Source organism: Molossus molossus, unplaced genomic scaffold (genome assembly GCF_014108415.1).
Source record: "Molossus molossus isolate mMolMol1 unplaced genomic scaffold, mMolMol1.p scaffold_m16_p_18, whole genome shotgun sequence".
NCBI lineage: Eukaryota > Metazoa > Chordata > Mammalia > Chiroptera > Molossidae > Molossus > Molossus molossus.
Genome location: NW_023425353.1, coordinates 31,245,051 through 31,269,074, shown reverse-complemented (window position 1 = coordinate 31,269,074; position 24,024 = coordinate 31,245,051). Strand labels below are relative to the sequence as shown.

At 49.1% G+C, this 24,024-nt stretch overlaps 1 pseudogene; it reads right to left on the bottom strand.

Moving 5' to 3' along the window:
* Positions 1-4,626: 4,626 nt before the first annotated feature.
* On the bottom strand, positions 4,627-5,019 carry LOC118633546 (annotated as a pseudogene).
* Between the last annotated feature and the right edge of the window lie 19,005 nt (positions 5,020-24,024).

Here is a 24,024-nt window from a genome sequence, read left to right as displayed (position 1 = left end):
GGTATGTCTGGGTCCAGATCCGGGCTCCGTCTCAAACTAGCGGTGTGAATTTTGACAACGCACAAAACTTTCCTGAGCCTCAGTTTTCTACTGGAAGATGGGTACTTTCTACCCTGCAGTACGAATCTGTGCGGAGGCACTTGAGCTGCCTGACGTCCAGCAGGTTCTCAGGAGGTAGCCAGTGCTATATTTCTGGGCCAAAGTTTCCAAGCTGGCTTTGTCTGCAGCCACACCCTCCCCTCTGACCCCTCACTGCTGGCACAGCTCCGATTCTGACAAGTCTACAAGGTTCTTTCCATCACAGGTTGGAGGATGAGGCCACAACTTGCAGAGAATGGTGCTTGTTTTGATATGTCTGAAGCCTGTTCAGCCTACGTGGCCCAGTGCTCTGGGGTTTGCATTGCTGACGGTCCTCGGATTCCCCGTGTGTTCCCCTGCGGTCGGCCCAGGAGAAGAACCCGGGGTGGAATGTGGGCAGACATTTGGCCCCAGTCTCCTGCCCTGAGGTCTGCAGCAGCTGCTCTCCATTAAGCCTCCCGGTTCAGACGAGGCCACTGACCCCGAGTTCACCGAAATAAACACTCTTCTTCAGGAATGCTGGGATTTCACACAGGCTCACAGGCCTCCCTTGGGACTGTTGAGGTTCACGAGGTTCGAAGACTTTCTATGATCACACACCAGCAGCACTGGGTATGGGGGTGGCTGTACCCTCAGAGCCCCCAATCTGGCAGGGCACGAGTATTTCCCTGGTGGTGGGCTGCGGCGGGCTGCGGGTGAAGCTTCTCTGTTGGAGGGTGTTGCCCTCTGGAGACTGGTCGTGACTTTGGCCTCTTTAGCTCTCTTTTTAACACTCACTACCCGAGGCCCTTCTCCCTGATGTGCGATGCCCCATCCCAAAGTTTGGAAAACTATGGTGCACGGGTTAAATGTGGCCCATCACCTGTTTTGTAAATAGAGTCTTATTAGAACACAGCTCTGCTCACTTGTTTACAGAAAGTCCACGGCTGCTTCAGGCTCCGGCTGCAGACGGCAGAGCAGAGCCGTTGTAACAGACGCCCTGTGGCCTCAGCCCTGAAATACCTACGGTCCACGTCCGCCCTGCACCACCTGGCAGACGTGGGACAGACCCCGAGGCTGCATCACTCAGGTCCCAAGGCATGTTCTGGAGACCCCTAGTCCTGCGAGAAGCTCCCAGATATAGGGCTTAGGAGTCAAAGATGTTTGAGAAACACACTTCTTAACTTCTTGAAGAGTCACAATGTAAATTAGTATATTAAGGGCTCTGAGAAGTTCTGTGAATAACGGACCTATGTACTTTGTTTAAAATGTTTCTCTAATGGAAATTGATCACAGAATGATTTTTACATGTATACCCCAATCATAGCTCACAAAACCTCCAAAAAGATTGGGGAAGAAATGGTCTAGAGCAGTGGTTCTCAACCTTCCTGATGCTGCGACCCTTTAGTACAGTTCCTCATGTTGACGTGGGCGTGTCTGCATGTGGGCGGACCCGCCTGGAGACGGGTGGAGGAGCGGTGTCTCGGTTCCTAAGACCGTCAGAAATATGTTTTCCAATGGTCTTGACCCACAAATTGAGAACCGCTGGTCTAGAGGAAAAGGCAATTTTAGGAATTTAAGACATTATGTATTTATTAGTTCTAGAGGGCTCTCATGCAGGGGCAGAGAGACCATGGACACAGCCTTTCCCCTCACTAAACCGCCTTTGTGGGTGTTGCAGAATCTGGGTGCTAAGAGTCCTCTTTCCTTCTCTTGGTGACTTCTGGGCCAGTGAGATGTATGCTGTACAGGAGTTAGGAAGGCGCCTAAACACCAGCATTACAGATGAGAGGTTGGGGGGTAGAGAGGACAGTTTGTATCTGAGGTCATAGGGGACCCTGTTGCTCCTCATCTCCCCTGATCTGTGCACCAGCCATGGGGAAAAGATGCCTTTGTGAGATCACCTCATACTCCAAGAAAGGCTTCTTGAGGGCAGGGAGCCCCACAGAGAGATCCCAGGAGGATGGTCTGAGCTCTGCGTGTGCCCTGTCCCTTCCCCCTTACCTCACGTATTGGCAGGAGTGACGGAAATGAGGAAGGATATACACCTCTAAGTGGCACTTCTGGTTGGAGTTTGGGGTTGGACATTCCTATTTGGGGCCATGGATACAGAATCCCTCAAGGAGCTTACTATCTAGTGGGGGAAGAAGACTGACAAGGATCACAACCCTCCATCCTGGCTGCCAGACCCTGCTGTGTGACGCTGTCCTGTAGGTCTTTGAGTTCCTCCAGCAAAGAAGCAGCCAAACACAGGACAGACAGGCCAAGGTAGAAAAGTGATGGGGACATATTGAAACCTGTAAACAAGGGACAGAGAAGGAATTTTGGTCATTTCACCACTCTGGTGAAATGAGATATCTAATATACAGTGATACCTCGGTTCTCGAACGCCTCGGTTTTCGACCAAATGGAGATTCGAGAAACTTTTGTCTCGGAATCCGAACAAATATTTGGAACTCGAACTTCCGAGATGAGCCGAATGGCGTTCATTCGGCCCAGCGCACCTTGCTTGCGTCATCAGTGTGAGTGCAGAGAGAGAGTCACGCTTTGTGGAGTCACGCTTTCCTATTGGTTTCATTGCTTCGGTTCTCGAACAATTCGGTTCTCGACCGTCCTCCTGGAACGAATTATGTTCGAGAACCAAGGTATCACTGTATCTCATATTAGATATAAGATACAGGTTTATACAATGGAAAACAAGCAAACACACAAATCTGCAAAGAATTAACCCACCGAGAAAATGAACAAACACTTAAGAAGTGATTTTTCAATGTTTCTATATCTTTTGAACTGCCATTTGACCCAGTGATCCCACTTCTAGGAATATACCCTAAGAAGCCTGAAACACCAATCAGAAAGAATATATGTACCCCTATGTTCATAGCAGCACTATTTACAATAGCTAAGATCTGGAAACAGCTCAAATGTCCATCAGTAGACGAATGGATAAAAAAGCAGTGGTACATATACACAATGGAGTACTATGCAGCTGTAAGAAAGAAAGATCTCTTATCCTTTGATAAGACGACATGGAGGGACCTAGAAAGTATTATCCTAAGCAAAACAAGCCAAGCAGAGAAAGACAAATATCATATGATCTCACTTATTTGTGGAATATAATGAACATAACAGTCTGAGGAACGGGGTAGTCCCAGAGACGTGGAAGTGGGGTACAGACTGACAATCCCCAGAAGAGGGGGTGGTAGGGGAGAGATAAACCACAGAACTTATATGCATGTATGCATGAACAATGGACATGGACAACAAAGCTGGGGACAGGGTGGGGGAGGGGGAATCAGTAGGGGAAACAGGAGAAACATCTGTAACAAAAATAAATTAATTAATTTAAAAAAAATAAGTGATTAAAAAAAACCTGAACAAAGCAGCAATGAGAATCCATTTTATCTGGATCAGAATAGCAAGACATTTAAGAAGGAAAATAGTGAAATGATGGAGAGGCTGTGGGAGGTTGGCCCCTGTCCCACATCGCTGATGGGAATCAACATTGTTGCGACATTTCTGTTTGCCACAAGAGCCTTCAAAATGTTGCACCTTTTGACCAGATGGCTTCATTTCTAGAAATATGACTAAGGGAGTGATCAGAAGCAAACAAGAAAAAGCTTTATGAACAAAGACATTCACACAATACAATTTATAACATCGAAAATATCGGAATCCTTCTAAATGCTCAACAGCAGGGGAAGGATTAAATAGACTGAAACTTGAATACAATGGAATATTTGACAGACCATAGAAATGATGCTTCCAAAGTTTTTTTTTTTTTTTCACTTTTTCCATTATTTATTAACAAAATGATACAAAACAACCATCATTCCTTTTTTTTTTTTTTAAATCTTCACCCAAGGATACTTCCACTGATTTTTAGAGAGAAAGGGGAAGAAAGAGAGAGAGAGGGAAAGAGAGCGGACGAGAGAAACATTGATCATGTGCTCTGATCTGGGACTGAGCCTCAACCTAGGCATGTGCTCTGGCTGGGAATCGAACCTGAGACCTTTCAGTGTACAGGACAACACTCCTACCAACTAAGCCACACCGGCGAGGGCCAAAGCAACCACCATTCTGCAGACACCCATGCACCCAGCTGGTCCTCTCACTTCCAAGGTCACCCTCCTTAGCCTGCCCCCCGCCCTACCTCTCACTTTCCTGCCCAAGTTTAAGGACAGTCCTGGGAGGAGGCTGGGGCAGAGGTGGAGGCGGGAAGGGATAGATTTGGAGAGATAGCTAGTTTGGATTGGGGAAGAGATTAGGAGGGGTAGGTTCTTAGAGACTTTTTAATACCAAATATCCAGCACTATTCCCAGCTTAGTTCAAATCATTTCCCACAGCTCAGCTTCTCTCTGCCCTGAACCCACTACCAAATGTCCTAGCCCTACACCATCCTTACCCCTCCACATCTACCTGTGGCCCCAACCTGCCCCTGAGCCTCTCTCTGGCGGGGATCCACAGAGCTCCCAGGGATGAAATGCAGAGACTCCGCAGGAGGGGCCGTTACGAACAGGAACAGGCAGAGGTGAGACATTTGTGGGCTGGGGAACAGTGTGGGGATGGTTAAGAGAGGATTTTACTTCCAAGCCCACAGTCTGTAAGGCCCTGTTTCCCAGCACACCCCAAAAATCCCAGGGGCAGGTTCTCGGCTCCCTGGATGGGGCTCTCCAGCTTCACGCTCTTGGCTGCTTCTCCAATCAGCTCCCAGAAGTGCCCAAACTCCCGGTTAGAGTTGCTGCAGCCGCCCTGGTTAGTGCTTCTCTCTTGTAGCCCACAGCTGCTCGGCAGGAGGCGGGGGGCAGCTGGGGGGCCAGGTCCCACAGCTCAGCTGGTCAGCGTCTCCTTTCCACCCTGCACCGAGTTCTGGTGCAAGTTCTTGATGAGGGTCTCAGTGGCCCTCTCCAGGTCACTGAATTCCTGGGCATCCTCGGCATTGGCTGGCAGGCACTGTCCCATGGTGAGAGTTGTGTTGTCCACCAGCCTGCCCTGGAGGAGCCGATGGCTCAGGATCTGCCTACAGACAGCTATTGAGACAGGACAGGTCGGGTCAGCTCACCTGAGCTCAGTTGTTATACATCCAAAGATGTTTTTAATGACATGACATTACTTTGATATTGTATATTAAATTAAAAATGCAAAACTGTAGAAAATTATCTAAATTATTTATATATGTGTATAACATGATAGAGAAAACTTTGTTAAAAGGACGTATTTATCAATGGTGAGATTATGTGTAATGTAAAGTTTTTTCTTTTCTGTATTTCGCAGATTTTCTACAATGATTACATATTTTGTTTGTAACCAGAATATTTGAGCAAATTCTTTAGTAACTCAGAGATGGGAGAGGACATTGGCCTGGAGTAATCAGATGTTTCCTGAAAGACCTAAACTGAGAAAGGCCCCGTGGAAAATGGCCAGAGGTTGATCAGGTGCGTCTTACTCTCCCCACCTGACAGCGGGGGAGCCTGAGACCTGTGCCTTGTTCAGTCACGCACCAGCATTAGCAGTCAGGATGAGAACCCAGCTCCCAATTCCGGGCACGTGGGTTTTTCATTAGGCCCAGCTGCCTGGCAACGGGGAGGAGCCTGTGGGCATCTGCTCGTTATCTCTCAGCCCTGGCCCTCTGATTGTTTATCTGGAGCGACTCTGCAGAGCAAACCTGGGACGCCCGGGATGCCTGCCCCTGGCCTGGCTGTCTTGCTTTGCATTCCCCTCCCTGTATATCTTAGCAGCCATGGCTCCGAGTCACGGGGGCTGCTGCTCGAAGCCGGCAGTGTTCGGAGCACACTGCTCCCAGGCCCACTAAATCACTCCCGTGCAGCAAGGACAGAGCAGGTGATGTCGTCTCCTACCAGCAGTGCCTTACGCTGGGGGGAATCTGCAGGTGGGTGCCTCCCAGAAGCAGCTATTTGTTTGAGCAACACTTGATCAGAATATGCATTCTGGGTTCTTTGCAGATTTCCTGGGGGATAGCAGCAGCAGAGGCTAGAGCCAGGGAGCCGAATGTGCAGTGAACTAGCCCACAGAGACATGGTGTGAAGAACTGGAACTTTGGTGTCAGACAGACTTGGGTTTGAGTCCTGACATAGCTGTCTCCCAGTTAAGGTTCTTTGGTCAAGTCACTGAATCTTTTTGAGCCTCAATTTTCCCCATCTGTCAAATGGCCATGATGACACCAACCTCACCAGGAGAATGAAACAATATGATCATGATGCTCCAGTAAATGTACTCCTATGGCTAATAATGAGTTTATTTTTAAAAAGTTACTATTTACCATTAAATATAATTGGGTAATATTTAATTCTAAGCATGTTATATCTGAATGGTGCAATGTGAAACATGGCAGAGCAATTTGGAACAATCGGAGCTGTCTGAGAGACTGAGAAGGACGAGGCACTGTAGTGGCTTTCAGGAGGAGAGCAGTGTTACGTGGAGAGCGGTGTAAGTGCAAAGCTTTGCCGACACAGAGGGCTGTTAATGGGCCTCACTTTGGCCTGGGTTGCATCCTTGCTGCAGGTGGGAGGCAGACACTGTGGCCCTCACACCCTGCGCTGGGCCACCCCATTCCCATCCATGTGCCTCTGCTCCCTGCATTCCCAGCCTGGAGTGACCTCTTGGCCTTTCTGAGTCCCATTATCCTCTCAGATCTGCTCAGATCTTCTCTTCCCACCCACTCCTGCCTCTCTACCCAGAAGTCATTGGCTTGGTCAGTATGGTTTCCTGCTCTCGCTCTGCCACCATCACCATGTCTTCGTCTGAGAGGCTGTGCAGAGGAGGAAAAGCAGAATGAGACAGTCTTTGCATCATATCGGTTCTGTGGCCAAGGGTGGGTTATGCAACTGCTCTGAGCACTAGTTTCATCATACAGGTGTGTGAATCGTATTTGTAGCTATCAACATTTGAGCACTCATCTGCCAAGTGCTGTGCAAAGAGCCGTACAGTCTTTACTTCCCTCCATCTCTGAGTATCCGAGGCAGGCAGTGGTGCGCTGGCGAATGTTTAACAACTGGCTCTCTGAAAAGAGCAACCTTGATTTGTAGTTTGCCAATTTGTGGGATGTAAATATTGTCACTGTGGTTAAATTTCAACCTATCAACTTGATGTCACTGAATGCAGAGTTGGGAAGAGAGGTGGACAATCAGCTCCCACAAACCACGAGAGCCTGCAGTATCCAGCATACCTCAGGAGGGGGGAGGTGCCTTCATCCGTCTTCTGTGGACGAAGAAACCGAGTCTCTGAGGCTTCAGTGACCTGCCTAAGCTCCCCCAGGTGATAAAGGCATAGCAGCAACCCTGCCTCAGGCTGTCGACCTCCATAGCTCATGTTCTTTCTGCTTCACTCGACTATGGGACAGGGTCTCATTTAACTGGGGTACTTTTGATGTGGCATGGTGCCCAGCACACAGTAGGTATTCAAAACCAATGGCGCTGTTGGAGTCATGGTCAATGATGATGTGTCCAGTTGGTTTCCAGGCCTCCTGTGAGGCGGGACCTCAGAACCACTGGAAGAACTGGGGCAGAGGAGTCTGAGGCTGCTCCTCCATCTCTGTCCCCTTCCTGCCACAATTCATAGTGTACCTCCCTCCCTGGTGAGCACATCTGAAAAATGCCTGCTCAGTTCAGGAATGACCTCTGCAGCTGCCAGAGGGCACTTTGCTATTTCACACTATTTAGTACAAGTTTCACAAACACATTTAAGATGGTCTATGTCCAAAAGAAAAGGAGCGGTCAGTAAACCTGTGGGTCGCTGTGGGAGGGGAGAGGGAGAACTTTCTCCCTTGGTAGTCATCTGCTGGTGACAGAAGCTTCAGGGAACTGTGTGATTGGCCCTTGGTCATTTAAAGAAAATCTCTCCCTACCCAGCTGGTGTGGCTCAGTGGTTGAGCATCAGCCCATTCACCAAGAGGTCACTGGTTCGATTCCTGGTCGGGGCACATGCCCAGGTTGTGGGCCCAATCCCCAGTGGGGGCATGCAGGAGGCGGTAGGTCGATGTTCTTTCTCATCAATGTTTCTAGCTCTCTCCCCCTCTCCCTTCCTCTCTCTCTCTAAAATCAGTAAAGAAAGAAAGAAAAAAAATCTCTCCCTAACCCAAGTATACACACACATACACACCAAACCCCCGACCCCTACAGGGTCAGGAGTACTGACGGCGGCATCAGGAAGAGGTTATGCATCTGGGCTGAGGGTTACTTCGGGTGTCACCAAGGGAAAGTTGAGGGACACATGTTTCCTCAGACAGGCATGGTTGGAGGGGCACAGCTTCCTTCAGGGCCGGGGCTGGAGGTCGGATTCTCCCCGCGGGGGCAGCTTCATCATGGATCAGTGTTGGGGCACGTGGTTCTGCATCCAGAAGCCAGAACAATAGGGAGAACAACAGAAACAAACGTATCAGATACTTGCCCTGTGAATCATCTGCTTTAACTCTCACAGCCACACTGTGACATAGAGGCACATTCTCACCCTTCTGCATGGCCTAAGGGACTAAAGCTGAGGGACCCTAAGCACCCTGCTGAGGGTTATACAAGCACAAACCTCATTGGATTCACACAGACCATCATACAATCGGCGCTACTGGTTTTCTGTTTGATGGAAGTGGAGGCTCAGAGAGGTTAAGTAAACTACTCAGTCACAGAGCTAAAGGAGATGGAGTGGATGGGCACTCGAGTGCCCTTACCTCTGTCTGCGTTCTTAATGACTGTGGGTGAGCTTCCTGGAAAACCGGGGCTTACTGACCCCACCCAAGTCCTGGCCTCCAGTCTGCCTTCAGAAAGCAGCCCTGGTGTGCTGCAGACATCCACCCAGCCTCTGGCCTCTGGGGAGAAATGTGTTCTTATGTCTCAGTGTTGAACCCCTAAACGCCTTCTTGTTGCACACGTTCTTTCTCTCTCTCTCTCCCAAAGCACACCCTGTGTCTTGCTTGACAGCCTTGCTCCAGCCCGGTTAGAGGAAGGCCGTGCATTCCTTCAGCCTCTGGACTCCTTCACTCGGTCGGCCTTGTTTTGTAACAACCTCGGCCCCTGTCCTTAGGGAGTGCGCAGGACTCTGGGGGACTGAAAATGGGCAGTGCTTTCTCACTGAGAAGGGTGACCCCTCTGTTCTATTGCCACTGTCCTTGTTCAGATTCCTATTATCTTTCACCCAGAACCCAGTGCAAAATGAAAATGCGGGTCACCTTGTTCAATGAGGATTGAGAATTTCAGGGCAGTGACAGCAGAGCATTAAGCCAAGTGCAAACCTTTCTGAGCCTGGGGCCCTGTGTGCCTGTGCAGGTCATACACCAGCGAAGCCAGCGCTGCCCTGCCCTGGGCCACGGTACCTGCCTCCTGATGGGCCTCCCCGCCCCTGTGCTCTCCCCCATCTTCAGGTCTCTCTGCACACCCGGTCGCAGTCACTGTCCTGGTTGTGTTTCTGTTCAAGCTGATTCACAGCACAGAGCGAGGCCTGGGTGATACAGCAGGTGCCCCAGAGCTGGTGCCGCTAGACCTGCAGTTCTCAGCCTCGGCACCATTGACATTCGGGCCAGATCATTCTTTGTTGTGGGAGGTTTTCAGTACACTATAGGACATTGAGCAGCATCTAAATATCTAGACAGTTAGCCTCTACCTACTAAGTTCCAGACGCATACCCCTCCTGTCCCTTACACACTGTGACAATCAGAGATGTCTCTAGACATGACTGAATGTATGGGGTGGGGGATGGGGCAAAATCATCCCCAGGGAGAACCACTGCTCTAGGCCCAGAGGCCCTGAGTTGGGGGCAGAGCCCACGGAATGCATGGCAATAGGTGAGGGAGGGGCCGTACACCATTTGGTCCTTGAAATCACCATCCAGGCCAAGGGATGATGGGATTTGGGGAGGAGATCATTGTCCTTCCTGACATCTCTACCTCTACCTCGTCCTTAAAGCCTGAACACACCCAGGTAAGGCATCCGTTCTAAGTCACTAAAACTTTAAAAACAAGCTGTTTCAACTTCCAGCTTTTATGTCATTCTCTGGGTATTTTACAGGATTTTATTCTGTAATTGCCAGGAATAGTTCTAGGTAGGTTCAGTGATTTGTCCAACATGGTGGACATCTGTTACTTGTGCTGGCCTAGTTTGCATTTCCCTTCCATAAAGGGGCATCGCTGTGATTTTCTATGGGGAGCTGGACTCTCAAGCCACGTGGCAGGCTTGCTCTGACCCTTCCTTCCTGTTTTAGGGGTGGTCACATGACCCCAAACTGGCCAGAATTTGTCCCAGGATTTGTGCTGAAACTTGTGGGAGCCAGACTCCTCTTTCCTCATGGGGTTACTTAACTGGTAGGATGGAAGCCTGAGCTTCTTGGGGTGCACTTGTGCAGGGAGCCTGGGTGCTGCAGGCCTCAGCTGAGGCCTGGATCTGGCGGGGTCTGCAGGCAGACAAACCGCTGGCCTTGGGATTTTGGGGTGCCCATAATGTCCTTTTTGCATGTCAACCAGTCTGAGGTGAGTTTCTGACACTTGTGCACAGTCGACCTGGGTTTGCGAGCACACTGATGGCCCGTGTCCAGGTCTCCCCTGACTCCCAGCTCAGGGCTTATTTATAGCAAAATACTGCTCATAAAGGCTGTGCAAGGGCTTTGATTCAAGAGCAATTTTGTTGTGTGAGGGCCCCAGGAGTCGGTCTGAAACCTGGCCGGGGTCACGAGGAGACAGCGCTCTGGTTCCTGGTGGCACATACTTACCACGTTGCGGGGAGGGTTCTTTCCCGCTCATGAATGCATTTGTAGGGAGCATCTACCCAGAGACACAGCAAGGAGCAGGCCTCATAAATCTTTTAAACTGATATAAAAGAAAGGCTTTGATTTTTTCAAATCCAGGCTAGAAAGGGCAGCTTCTCTGTTTCAAAAATATTTATCTTTTAAGCATCTTCAGGCCTAGAGTTCATCAAGTGAATCTTCCTTTAGAAGGGGCCTTCGGTTCCTGTTAGAAGCAGCCAGAATGCAGACCTATTTCTCTTTCATTTTCTATCGAAAGGCTCAGCTCTTGCCATGGGATCCCTCCTCTGCAAGCCCAGACTTCTCTGGCCAGTGCTTCAGGTTTTGCATAATCTTGTCCGGTCCCAACGCTGGTACTTTTCAGTGGGGAAGATGAAGAGTAAAAAGGAAATTAAATACAGGGGCTAAGTGAGTCATAGCGGGAAGCATGGGGGCTATGTGGGCATAGTGGTGGGGAGCTCAGTCCAGTTTGGGGATCAAGAAAGACTTCTTGGGCCCTGGCAGGTTTGGCTCAGTAGTTAGAGCATCATCCCGCGGACCAGAGACACCCGGGTTCGGTTCCCGCTAAGGGCACGTACTTCGGTTGCGGTTTGTCCCTGGCCCTGGTTGGGGTCGTGTGAGTGACAGCCAATCTATGTGTCTCTCTCACATCAATGTTTCTCTCTCTCTCTCTCTCTCTCTTTCTCTCTCTCTCTCTCTCTCTCTCTCTTCCTCCCTCTCTCCCTCCCGCTCTGAGGATAAATGCAGAAAAATGTCCTCTGGTGAGAATATAAAAAAAAGAAAGAAAGACTTCTTGGATAATAAGGATTAGATAGCTGGAAAGGGAACATTCTAGGCAAAATAAATGTGTGTCTGGTGGTGTGAGAGAAGAGCTTTGTTTATTCAGCCTCCTACCCAAAACTCCCCTTGTCCCACACCCTGGAGCCCAGTGAAATCAATATCTTTGAAACGGACTGAGGCAAGCAGGGGTCAGCTTCAGGCCCTGGTCCAGGAATAGTAGGGCGCAGTCTTACAACAAAACGGATGGGGGTGAATGTGCAGGCAAAATTAACAGGTGACAGCTGGAGGTGCAGGTGGGTGGCAGGTGATTCATTTGTCACCACTGCCAGCCCACATTTGTCACTGCTCACTGTGAGCCAGGCCCTGGCTGGGCCCTGGGGACACACAAGCCCTGCCTTCGAGGAATTCAAAGGGTAGATGAGTCAACAGATGATGCCGGCACTGTGGGTGACGAGGATTCTGGAGAGGCTGAACCAGGTGATGACATCTGCGGCAGAGACAGCACAAGGCATTTGGGGGCCCCGATGAAGGCAGCCCAATCTACCTGGAGTAGCTGGCATCTAAGTAGAGTCCTGATAGAGAAATAGGAGTTAGCTAGTTGAAGAAGATTACATGGAGCGGGACTTCTCAGATGGAGGGGGTTTGGAGGGTAAAGTCTTGGATAGGAGAGAAAAATCCTTCAGAAAATTAAAAAATGGTTCAGTGTAGCTGGAGGGCAGCATGCTGGGGGAGAGGTGGAGGTGGCGAGACGTGCCACTCAGGAGGTCGACTGGCATAGATCACGAAGGACAGTGTGGGGCATAGATGGAGAGAAGAACAGAAATGTCACATAGGTAGAATCATCAGGACTAGGCGTGGGGAGGGGGATGTGAGCTGAGACTGAGCCAGAGTTCTGTGCTTTGTGTCAGGAGGGAGGAGGAGCAGGTTTGGGGGGAGACTGATGAATTCCATTTCCCCACGTGGAGCTGAGAAGCCTGTGGGATGTCCTGCAGTGGTGGCTGGCACTGTGGGCCTGAAGCTCCGTGGGGAGGCTGGGGGTGACGGAACAGGTGTGTGAGTCGTTGGAAGGCAGTGGAGGTTGAAGCCATGGGGTCAGCCAGACAAGCTGGTACTTGGGTTCTGGAGGGTCTGTGTCAGAGAGAGGAGACCTGGGTCACAGCATGAGGCTTGCTCACAGGATGGAGCCAGACTGAGCATGTGTGCGAAGACAGGTGGTTAGTTGATTTGGAATTGTCTCTCTATTTGTCCTAGTGGGGAGGATGTGGAGTATTTTCCTGGGTGGGGGTCATTGCTTTTTCACCCCTTCCATTGTTCTCTCCCATAGCACGATACTCAGACAGGTATCCAGGCTCTCCCTATACTTCAGCCATTCACTGGGTCCCTTACTTCATTCGTTCATCAGATAATGCTCGCAGAGGGCTTGGAACAGTGCCTGGCATAAGGTAAGAGCTCAAAAAATGTTAGCTTTTTACAAATTATTTGTCACTTTGAGTTGTTGTTGATTGTGGCAGACCACTCTCAGGTAACCCCCAATGATCCGTGCCTTGTATAATTCTCCCCCTTTGGCTGAAGGTGGAACCCGTGTCTCCCTTCTACCCAGTAGAACATGGCAAAGGTGATGGGCTGCCTTCCCTTGATTAGATTGCCTTGTATAGCAAGTGTGATGGGCTATGACTCCCACGCTCACACTAAGTCATGTGAGACTCCTTCTTAGCAGGACACTCTCTCTCTCTCTCTGTCTGTCTCTCTCCTCTGATGTAAGCTGCTGTGATGTTGACTACCTAACATGGTAGGGACATGCAAGTGGCCTCTAGGAGCTGAGGCCCAGTCCTGCAACCACAGGAGCTGGGTTCTGCACAGCCACGTGGGCTGGTAGAAGACCCCGGCTCCAGACAGGAACACAGCCTTGCTAATGCCTTGATTGCAGTTTGTGACCAGACGATCTTTCCAAGCTGTGCCCAGACTCCTGAGCCCCAGAAACGGTTACATTGCTCAAGTTGTAGTAATTTGTTACAGCAGCAATAGAAAACTGATACATTGGTAGTCACACATTTAACAAACAATTATTAAGCAAACACCAGCTGGCCTGGTGTTAGCCATTGTATCGGGGAGCAGATACGTAAAGCACAGTATCTGGGTTCCGGAAACAGTGAGTCCCCAAAGCAAGAGCTTGCCTGCCGGTGGAAGGGGAAGGGGTGAGGGAGGACTTCTGGGCGAAGACAATAGCGGTGGCAAGGCCCACGGGCCTGAAGGGACTGAAGTATCCTGGTTGGTGAGAACTTTGATGGAGGAAAACTTGCTACTTAGAGTAGACTTGAGCGGGTGTAATGTCTCCTTTGACCTTAACGGCCACAGTAGAGAAGCTTGCAGAGGATTCTGAGCAGAGGGATGACTGTGGGGGATGGGTGCTGGGCTGAGGGCAGGCACGCTGCTTTTCACTGCTAGCGGTGCCGATGCGCTTGTCCTGGGATGTGAGTGTCCACTGCAGCATCCCCGGAGCCCGCTGGGCAGGAGGCAGCTCCAGTCAGCTTGAGGCTGAATTAACGTCTGTCAAGGTTCTCTGAATCACCCGGTGGATGGCCCTTCCTCCCAGAGCTATCGCTAGAGCCAAGGCATTCTGGGGTTTCAGACATTTCTCAATTGCTGCAGAAAATGCTTTTGGTCTGGGCCACACAGAGAAGGGAAGGGATAGTTCAAAGAAATCTTCCAGAAGAGGTGGTTCAGGCTTCTGCCTCCAGCAGCAGAGATGCCATGAGCCCTCCGCCTGTTCTTCCCTCCGCCAGAAACAGGGCACGGTTTCCCACGCAGGCTCATAATCTAACGTCTGGGCTCAGCCTTTCTTCTCTCCTCAGAGCCTCCCTGCCGAGAAGAAACACTGACTGTGTGTCTGGAATACACGACCCTCTGAGGTCTCCTGCAAGGGAGCATTTACTCCTCCTCTGGACCGGGATGGAGCTGGGGCGGTGGCCCGTGATGGGCGTTTTACTGCAGGGTGTGGGCACCATGCGCAGCTGCCTCTCTCCTGCCTCCCTGGCAGGCACCTGTGCCCCGAGGTGTCTGGTGGATCAGGCCACCCCTGGAATGCAAGCAGGAGGGACGGGTGGCTGGCTTCGGCTTTGGCAGCCCTGAGAGCAACGGGCAGCTGTTATTTATTCTTTTGGAGGTCTCGGTGCTGTGAGACTGGCGTCCCTCCCGTCTCAGCATGAGCCTTGGGAATCACACCCAGTGGCAGCTGTATTGCTGTAGATGTGACAGTAAATATCCAGAAAATTGAGTGCTTTCTGGTCCTCCATTTAAGAAGTCATTTGCTGCATGGAGCTAACTAACAACTGTCATTAAACTTGAGAAAGCATCCTTCTGCCTTATTCCTTAATTAACTGGAAGAGACAAGCACAAACCTAGCCTTGGGAAGACCAGGGCTCCGAGCAGAATGCCCTCGAGGGAGGGCCCTGGGACGGGGTCTGGCTGGATTTCTCTTCTACGTGTGGCTGGGCGCAGGGAGCGTGTGGGCATGCACATTCAGAGCCCCGAGTCCGGCCTCACTTCCTGGCTGGAATCAAAGGCAGGGGCAGGATGGAAAGGAGACCGTCAAGAAAGGGACAGGTATAAGCTGAATGGTGTCCCTCAGCATCCGTGTTGAAGTCCTAACCCTCAATGTGACTGTATTTGGCAACAGGGCCTTTAAGGAGGTGATTGAAGTAAAGAGGCATAGAGGTGGGGCCCTGACCTAATGGGACTGGTGTCCTCAGAAGAAGAGAGAGGCACCAGGGGACACGCACGCAGAGAAAAGGCCCTGTGTGGGCACAGAGAAGCTGGCCGACCACCTGTCAGACAAGGAGAGCGGCCTCCGGAGAAATCAAACCCGCTGACACCTTGACCTTGGACTTCTAGCCTTCAGAACCATGAGGAAATACACTTCTGCTGTTGAAACCCCCAGTCTGGGGTATTTGTTATGGCAGCTGGAACTGACCGATACAGGGGCCATCCTCTACGTGAGAGCAGGCTGCTCAGGAGGGCTGTGCTTAGAGGGTCAGGCAGGCCCAGGGGCCAAGGTCCCCTCAGTCCGCAGAGGAGGGTGGTGAAGGCTTAGGTACCGAGGGGAGCTGTTGCTGTGCTGGGCATAGGCTTCGGGGTTCTGGTTTGCATGAAGCATGGCCCCCTCCCTCTCTCTCTCTCTCTCTCTCTCTCTCTCTCTCTCTCTCTCTGGCTTTTTCTCCTCTGCAGTAAGTCTTCGTTTTGGAGCTGCCTTTTGGTATACTCTCCTCTGGCTTGGCTAGTGGGGCCAGAGGATTCCAGGGCCCTTCTGTTGGGAGGACATACCCCTCTCTGCTTCCCAGTGAAAAGCCAGAGAGGAACCAACTCAAGTGTCACTCATGCAGGGAGGCCTGGGGTACCTGGCTTAGGCCAGGGGCCCTGGGTGGATAGGGGAGTGAGAGGGCCTGGAAGGTCAATACTGGGCTTGGGCCTGGGAAAGGGGGCTCTGCAGCTGCCGGGGCTGGTTCGTCTCAGTTTGGCTGAGGCTGATCTTCCATCTCAGCAGAAGGAGCCCTCCTGCTCCATGAAGCTGCCTGCACGGGGCGTGGGGCCGGAGCCTAGGTGATGGTCTGAATGGGCTAGAGTAGCCTCTGCCCAGTCCTCAGAGACCTTTGGGAGTGGAGGGTAGCTGGGGTAGGGCACAGGGCACAGGTCAGGGGTCCTAGCCATGGCTGTTTCTTTCTAACATGGAGCTGAACTCAGGAGTCTGGGGGTTCAAATACTCCCTTGGGCGTCTAGGAGGCTTGTCATGTCCAGTGGTGTTTGCCCCAGAGCTGAAGCACTAGGTAAGGAGACACTGCCCTTCCCCCTCAGCAGAAGGTTCCCGAAGGTGACCGGTCCTCCATCAGGAGGATATCTGTGGCCAGAGTGTCTGACCTGGGCCCCCCAACACTCCCAGGCCCTCTGCTCCTTCCGTCCTGACCTCAGGCTCAGCCACTGCAAGCCTCCGCGATGGCCAGCTGCACCCCTGGCTGAGTCTCCCCACTGCGGCTGTGGGGTGGGGGTGTGCCCGAGGAGCACAGGCTGGTTTGTCTGGGGTGCAGCGGAGTGGAAACTGCTGGTCTTTCTAATTAGCTGAGCCAGCACAGTTGCTGTTTTCGTCAAACTGGTTCGAGTGTGGTTTCGATCACACAGCATCCTGACAAATACTGTGAACTGGGCATTTTCTTAACTTTGTCTCGTCCTCAGAAGGAGGATACTGTGCTCTGCGTCAGGAGATGAAGCCGGAGCGTGTCCCTGGGAGTCAGCCCTGGGGCAGAGCAAGCCCCGGAGGAGTGAAGCTGGTGGAGTTGGGAGAGGGGAGCACCCTGAGCACCGCATTTCCGTCCAGCCCTCTGGCTCGCTCACCTCTCTGGTCTTTGTCATCGGCCACGGCACCACGTACTCCACCCGTGTCATCGCTGCATCACGCACAGAAGGGACAAGCAGGCTGCTGGGGTCCGACCCCTGCCCTGTGCCCCTGGCCCCCAGCCTCCTGCACCCTTCAGAGGGGCGGAGATCTCTTTCTGACACCATTACATCCCTGAAAGACTTGGTATTTGATATTTTTTGTTTTGATGTTTGATATATTCTTTTCTGTAGAGAATCTGTTACTTTAGTGTGTCTGAAAAGACTCAATGTTCTGTTTCAAGTAGTGTCGTGTGAAAAGTTGTTAGGCAATAATCGTGGACCGATGAACACAGCACATTGGATTTGAAGTCTTTATCAGTGAGTTTTGCACCTCTTGAAAATATACTTTTGGTAATAAAATGAAAGTGTTCAAAAAATGTAAACGCTGGGTATGTATTTGTTGGTGAAGCATCCTGATGTTTGTGTCTTATTTAAATACGTTAGCCAAACTATTTGAGACAGAAAAATGGGTAAACATGATATAATTATGTGGCAAAAAATATACTTTTGTTATAGATGAACGCTACATGGGTGTTTCGAATACTATTTGTTTTGTTGTTTTTTTGCTTCAATTTTTTTATTGCAAATTATTTTATTAGATTAATACAGCATACATTTAATAATAAGAGCAGTTCTACTTCTTTTTTTATTAATTTATTTTTGTTACAGATGTTTCTCCTTTTTCCCCCATTGACACCCTCCTCCTAATCCGCGCCCCCCAACACCCGCCCCACGTCCAGGCATTGTTGTCTATGTCCATTGGTTATGCCTATATACGCATATAAGATTTTTAAAAATCCGAATACTGTTTGTTTTATTTTATTTAGGGTTAACATTTTCTAAGTAAAATGGAAGAAAAAAGAATGGATAAAGGCCATCTGATGCAATGCAAAGTAAAAGTGGGTAATGGCAATTGTCAATAAACATCCTAAATCAGGTACACATATATTTTGAAACTGACACATTTTTTATTAGGCATTTCAGGTATTTTCGTTGAACCATCTGGCATCTCGAATCACATTCTCAGCGCTTCCAGCTTTAGTTCTGAACAGTGTTCCCTGACCTATTTCTCACACCTGCTGTTCCTCATGTCCCATACCCTTGGTGTGACCTGGCCGTCACGCTCCCCTTTCGCCCCTTCCTCCTTCCCTGTCTCTGAAGGTGGCCCTTGGGAGAGCGGCCCTAGCTCTCGGAGCTAACCATGCTGTCTCTGGTGGGCTTGGGTCCACCTCCTCTGGGTGGTGAAAATTCTCCTGTTCCACGGGGGCCTCCTGATCAAGAAATTGAACCAGAATTTATATAAATGAAACCAAGTTTCCCTGTGTTTATCTGTTACCACAAAACAAAGACATGATAGATTTCCTTTTCACTAAGCTTAGGGAGTGTGTTTGAGATGGACTGCTCTCAAGTCCTGGCCACGTGGCCTCTGTGACAGCCTTGCGGGTCTTAGGGGCTGCTCAAGGCCGTATGCAGGCTGCTCTACAGCAGCTACAATGAGGTCCATGGAGAGGCCCAAGGGCCTGGCAGCCAGAGGACACCTGGACATGTCTATTAACACACTGTGGGCCCAGAAAGCAGACATGGGTTCCCAACATGCACCCCTAAATCAAGAATCCCAAGTGCAGGTCCTCCCAGGGCACAGATCAATTTGTGACTGAACCGCTTGACACATAGGCAACTCCATGCAGCATGCTGCTGGGTGAACAGGAGTAGGGATTTCACTAGTGGAAAATTGGGGAGTCATAAACAGCCCAGGGCAAAAGCTAGCGAGCAATGGGAGGGTTAACCTGGACATCCCACAACACCTCCTCTCAGACGGTACTGTTTCCAGGCCCGGACCAGGTCCCCTGTTCCCAGGGAACCCACCTCAGGGCCACTCCCTGTGGCCCTTCTCCACACCGTGTCTCACACAGAGGGATCAGTCTGTGTTTTTCAGTTTAGTGAGATGCCCTGGCTGACAAGTTGGCTTTGCCCAAGATAGGACCTTCACCTTGCACACATTCAGGGGGTTCCCCTCACAAAGAATACAACATTGGGAGGAGACAGGAATGGGTAAAAGCCACGTGCAATGTTATAATGTTGCGGCTTGAGGTATGACATCTCACTTGCTGAACATTATGCACAATCTTGAAATCTTCTACTCCATCCTGGAAGAGCTCACATTGGTGGGCTGAGATATCTTTGCGTCTATCCATCAGCAAAGTCTAAACTAAATTTGACAAGTACAATCTTTGAACGAACCCCAGGGCAAGGATCACGCTCGCTGAGAGGTCGTGAAGCCTGAGCCTGGGGTGCTTCATTCTTCTCCCCAGAACCGGCACTGGCTGATCGGGGACAGGCAGCCTTGGACTGAGACAGCCTGTGGAGGACTCACTGATGTCACGCGGAACACTGACCATCCATCCACATGGGCAGGTACTGCTTCCTACCAGAGGTTCCAAGACCAGAAAACAAACAGGCTGGTGACTCTCTGGGGAGAGGGTACAAATGGCTTCCAAGACTGACAGTGTTGTCACAATAGCTACATTTTGGAGGAAACCACGAACCCCTGCTTAGAAAGCAAGGCTTGGGAGAGGATTCTTTCTCTCTAAAGTCATGCCTACTACGGAAGATTAGTCTGCCCCACTAGGACTGGTCTTAAACTCTTCTACATCTGCCCTCAGGAGGGATTCATGGGTCCTTCTTTGGGGAAAGAGGCCTGAGAAGGGAACCCCTGCCCCTGTCCCCCATGACCTCAGAAAAGCTAACTGGGACACTTCCTTTATTAGGTGCTGTGTTAGTTTTCTGTGACTGCTATAACAATCTACCACACAGTGTAGCTTAGAACAACAGAAATCCACCCTCTCACAATTCGGAGAGTCAAACATCTGAAATCAAGCTGCAGGGCCCCACTGAAGGCTGTAGGTAAGAATCTTCTTTGCTTCCCCCAGCATTTGGTGGTTCCAGATGTTCTTTGGATTGTGACTGCATCACTCCAATCTACCTCTGTGGTCATGATGCCTCCTCCTCTGTGTCTTTTCTGTGTGTCTCTCTTATAAGGATGTATGCAGTCTCATAGAGGGCCCACCCATATAATCCAGCATGAGAACCAACCCCCCTTGAAGATTCTATACTAATCCTATCTTTTGCCATATAAAGTAATATTAATAGGTCTCTGGGCTTATGACACACACAGGTTTTTGAGAGGCTCATCATTCAAGCCACTACAGGCTGCTAGCTACTGGCAGGATCTGCATCCTATCATCCTCTCCACGAGAGAGCATGACACCTGGCCCACAAAGAGTGCTTGTTTGACGCCTGTAGAGTAGGTGGATGAAATGCACCCACAGTGCCCATGAATCTTAAGACCTGCTAGGGGCTGAAAGGAAGATGGTGTTAGGTTCTGTGTCTGCCCTTGTCCTCGACAGAGCAGCCTTCTCAACCGGTAACAGGTTTCGAGACAAAACATGGCTTGAGTGTCTCAGCACCAGCCTCGAGCAGGACAGCTGTGTCATCTTCCTCAAGTCATAAATATCTGGGGAGCAAATCAATTCCTGTGGCAGTTGTGGAGGAGAAGGCTAAACATATGCTTTTTGTTCTGGCTCAGTCACAAGCAGCCGAGTGTGTCAGAATGCCACGTTTCTGCTTTTCTTCCCAGCGGGGCGGTTGCTGCACTTGGATACAAGCCAACCACCTTGTGACCACCTGAGGCAGCTTAGCGACTCCCTAGGTGGCGGGGCTTCATCACTGGCCATGGGATTGGCCATGGTGGCCATAGAGGGAATCTATCAGCAATGGCTGTCAGGGAGGGCACCCCCAGGATTAAGATAGATAGAACCAGGACAGCTGGGGACAGTGGGCTCCCCTTTGGTACTCTGGGAGTGAATTCAGCCTGAGGAAAAGTGAATAGAAACAAACCCAAGATGGGCGTGGCCTGAGAGCCAAGGCTGGTTGGGACAAGTTGACCGGCCTCCATGGCTCAGAAAATAAAGTTTGTCTACCCCACTTAGCCACACTCGGAGTCTTCTATGTACACAGCAGCTGAACTCACTGGGCCATGCTAATTCCGCTTGCTCCCTCCCTGTCAGCCATACTTAGCTGGTTTTAAATGACCTCCTGAGCCTTGAACAGCAGCAGGACAACAGCCCTCTGCCCTAGTTTCCCCGTAGCCTGTGTACAATGCTTCCTCACCTAGAGGCAGAGTTCAGAACAGGCCTCTCACCATCTGCTTCTAATCGTTTCCCTTTTCCTTTTTCACAAAGGGTGAAATTTCTACCCCTGGTTCCTATTTAAAGGGATTTTCCCATATACCATGTCCATTCCCTCTGTCCCTCCCAGCCTAACGCTGGCCATGCTAATTCCTAGAGGCTGGAGGCTGAGAAACCTGGTTTATGCAGGAGAGGGTAAAAAGCACATTAGTTTAATGGTTTCTAAATATTAACCTTGTTTTTCTTATTTTATCTGCAAGCATGTGTGACTCGGGGAATATGACTAATTATGTCAATGATGGTTTCTTTCATTGAGAAGCTTGCATTTACAAAGGAAGGAAGAACTTTTAACAAACTTTTTAAAAAACACCAAACCTGTCTTTTTCTGTTTGCCTTCTTTCGCTTATGATAATACTCTTCAGGTGCCTCCATGTCGTCACATGGGATAAGAGATCTTTCTTTCTTACAGCTGCATAGTACTCCATTGTGTAGGGTACAGACTGACAACCCTCAGAAGAGTGGATGGTGGGGGGAGGGAAGAGATAAACCACAGAACTTATATGCATGTACACATAACCGATGGACACGAACAACAAAGCTGGGTATGAGGTGTGTGTGTGTGGGGGGGAGCAGGGTGTCAATGGGGAGAAAAAGGAGAAACAAAAATAAATTAATGAAAAACACCAAACCTGTAAAGACAACCAACAGCAAACAACAACAACGACAATAACATTGTAATTGAGGAGAGCAGAACTCTGAGGACTCCTCTGAGTTCTCTGGGATGTAGAGCCTCCAGCATAGAATGGAGCCTGGAGCTAAGAATCAAAAAAGACAGGGGCTCCTTTGTCCTGGCTGAAGACCACACTGTGTGGAAGCACAACCACCAGTTACTGAGGTTTCCTTGACATTCCCTTATCAGGGGGAATCATTTGCCTCCCTTGAATTAGAAGCACTTCTACCACAGTATTTTTAATATTGTACGTGTCCTTCCTAGCCAAGATTCTAATTCAGCTTACAGTTTCCTGTGGCTCAAAGTTTGAAGTCTCCCTTAAGCTCATAAATACCTGACCTTCCCAAGGGAAGTATAAGCCAAATCCCGACTTCTAGTGTTGTGATCGTTCCTTCTGGAGACATGTATCGGCTCATCATACCAAGCATGACCATTAGATCTTTATGGCACACCACATTAGTGGGTTCGCAGTTAATTCAGCCAGTTATACAACTTCTTCGTGGGCAAGGGCTTAGCTTTTCATCTGATTCCATATCCATCTCATGCAGTTTCAAGATGGTCCAGTGATTTCACTACCTGAAAGGTTGCACACAATTTGATTGATAACTTGGAGCTCAAATGTTTCCAAAAGGAAAATAAAAAGTCATTTCACAAATCAATTTCCCCAACTGTTCAATTTCTTTTTTTTTGTCATGAGTTCTCAATTTAACCCCTGGAACTGAATAATATTTTAAAAATCTATTTTCAGATTATAACATCTGAGAGACCAAATATACCCCTTAAAAAGAAATGTCCAAATAGCCTTTATTGTTTCAAATGACTATCGCTTTTAAAATAGGTTTTTCTGGTAGAGAGCAAAGCAGGCATATTGTGGAAAAAAATTAATTATAAAACAGCACAAACAGTGAAAATTCTTTTGAAATCACCAGTAACAGATCCATAATTAGCATTTTGGTATACATCCATCAGGTTTTTTTCCCGTTAGGTTGAACCACATGAAATTGCCAATATTTAATCTTTTTTGGTTTACAAAATAGCAGTTTCATATGATTCTACCTAATATAAATATAGGCATATAAGCCTCTATATTTATTTAAAAACTTGATTATTATTGCCTAAAATCTGCAACAATTCCCCATGTTTAAATGTACCTTTTAACACAGATTCAATAGTAGAGTAGGTAAAGCCAAGAAGCAAACCATCAATTTGGAATATAAGGAAGCAAGAAACACCCAATCAGAACAGCAAAAAGAAAAAAAGAACCCCCCAAAATGAGGATAGTGTAAGGAGCCTCTGGGACAACTTCAAGCATGCCAACATTCACATCTTGGGGGTGCCAGAAGGAGAAGAGAGAGAACAAGAAATCGAAAACGTGTTTGAAACAATAATGACAGAAAAATTCCCTAACTTGGTGAAGGAAACAGACATACAAGTCCAAGAAGCACAGAGAGTCCCAAACACGATGAATCCAAGAGGCCTACACCAAGACACATCATCAACAAAATGCAAAAGGTTCAAGACAAAGAGAGAATCTTAAAAGCATCAAGAGAAAACAGTTAGTTACCTACAAGGGAGTTCCCATAAGAATGTCAGCTGATTTCTCAAAAGAAATTTTGCAGGCCAGAAGGGAGTGGCAAGAAATATTCAAAGTGGTGAAAAGCAAGAACCTACAACCAAGATTACTCTATCCTGCAAAGCTGGCATTTAGAATCGATGGCCATACAGAGTTTCCCAGGCAAGGAAAAGCTAAAGGAGTTCATCACCACCAAACCATTATTATATGAAATGTTGAAGGGTCTTCTTGAAGAAAAAGATAAAAAATATGAACAAACAAAATGGCAATGAATACATACCTATCAACTATTGAATCTGCAAACAAAATGAACAAGCAGAACAGAAACATTCTCATAGATACAGAGAACATTTTGTTGGTTGCCAGATGGGAGGGGGGTTGGGGGAATGGGTGAAAAAGGTGAAGGGATTAAGAAGTACAAATTCATTGCTAGACTGACAAACCTCAAAGGGAAGGGAGTTTAGAGGTGGGAAGAAATAAACCAAAGAACTAATATGTATATATGCATAACCAATGGACACAGACAACAG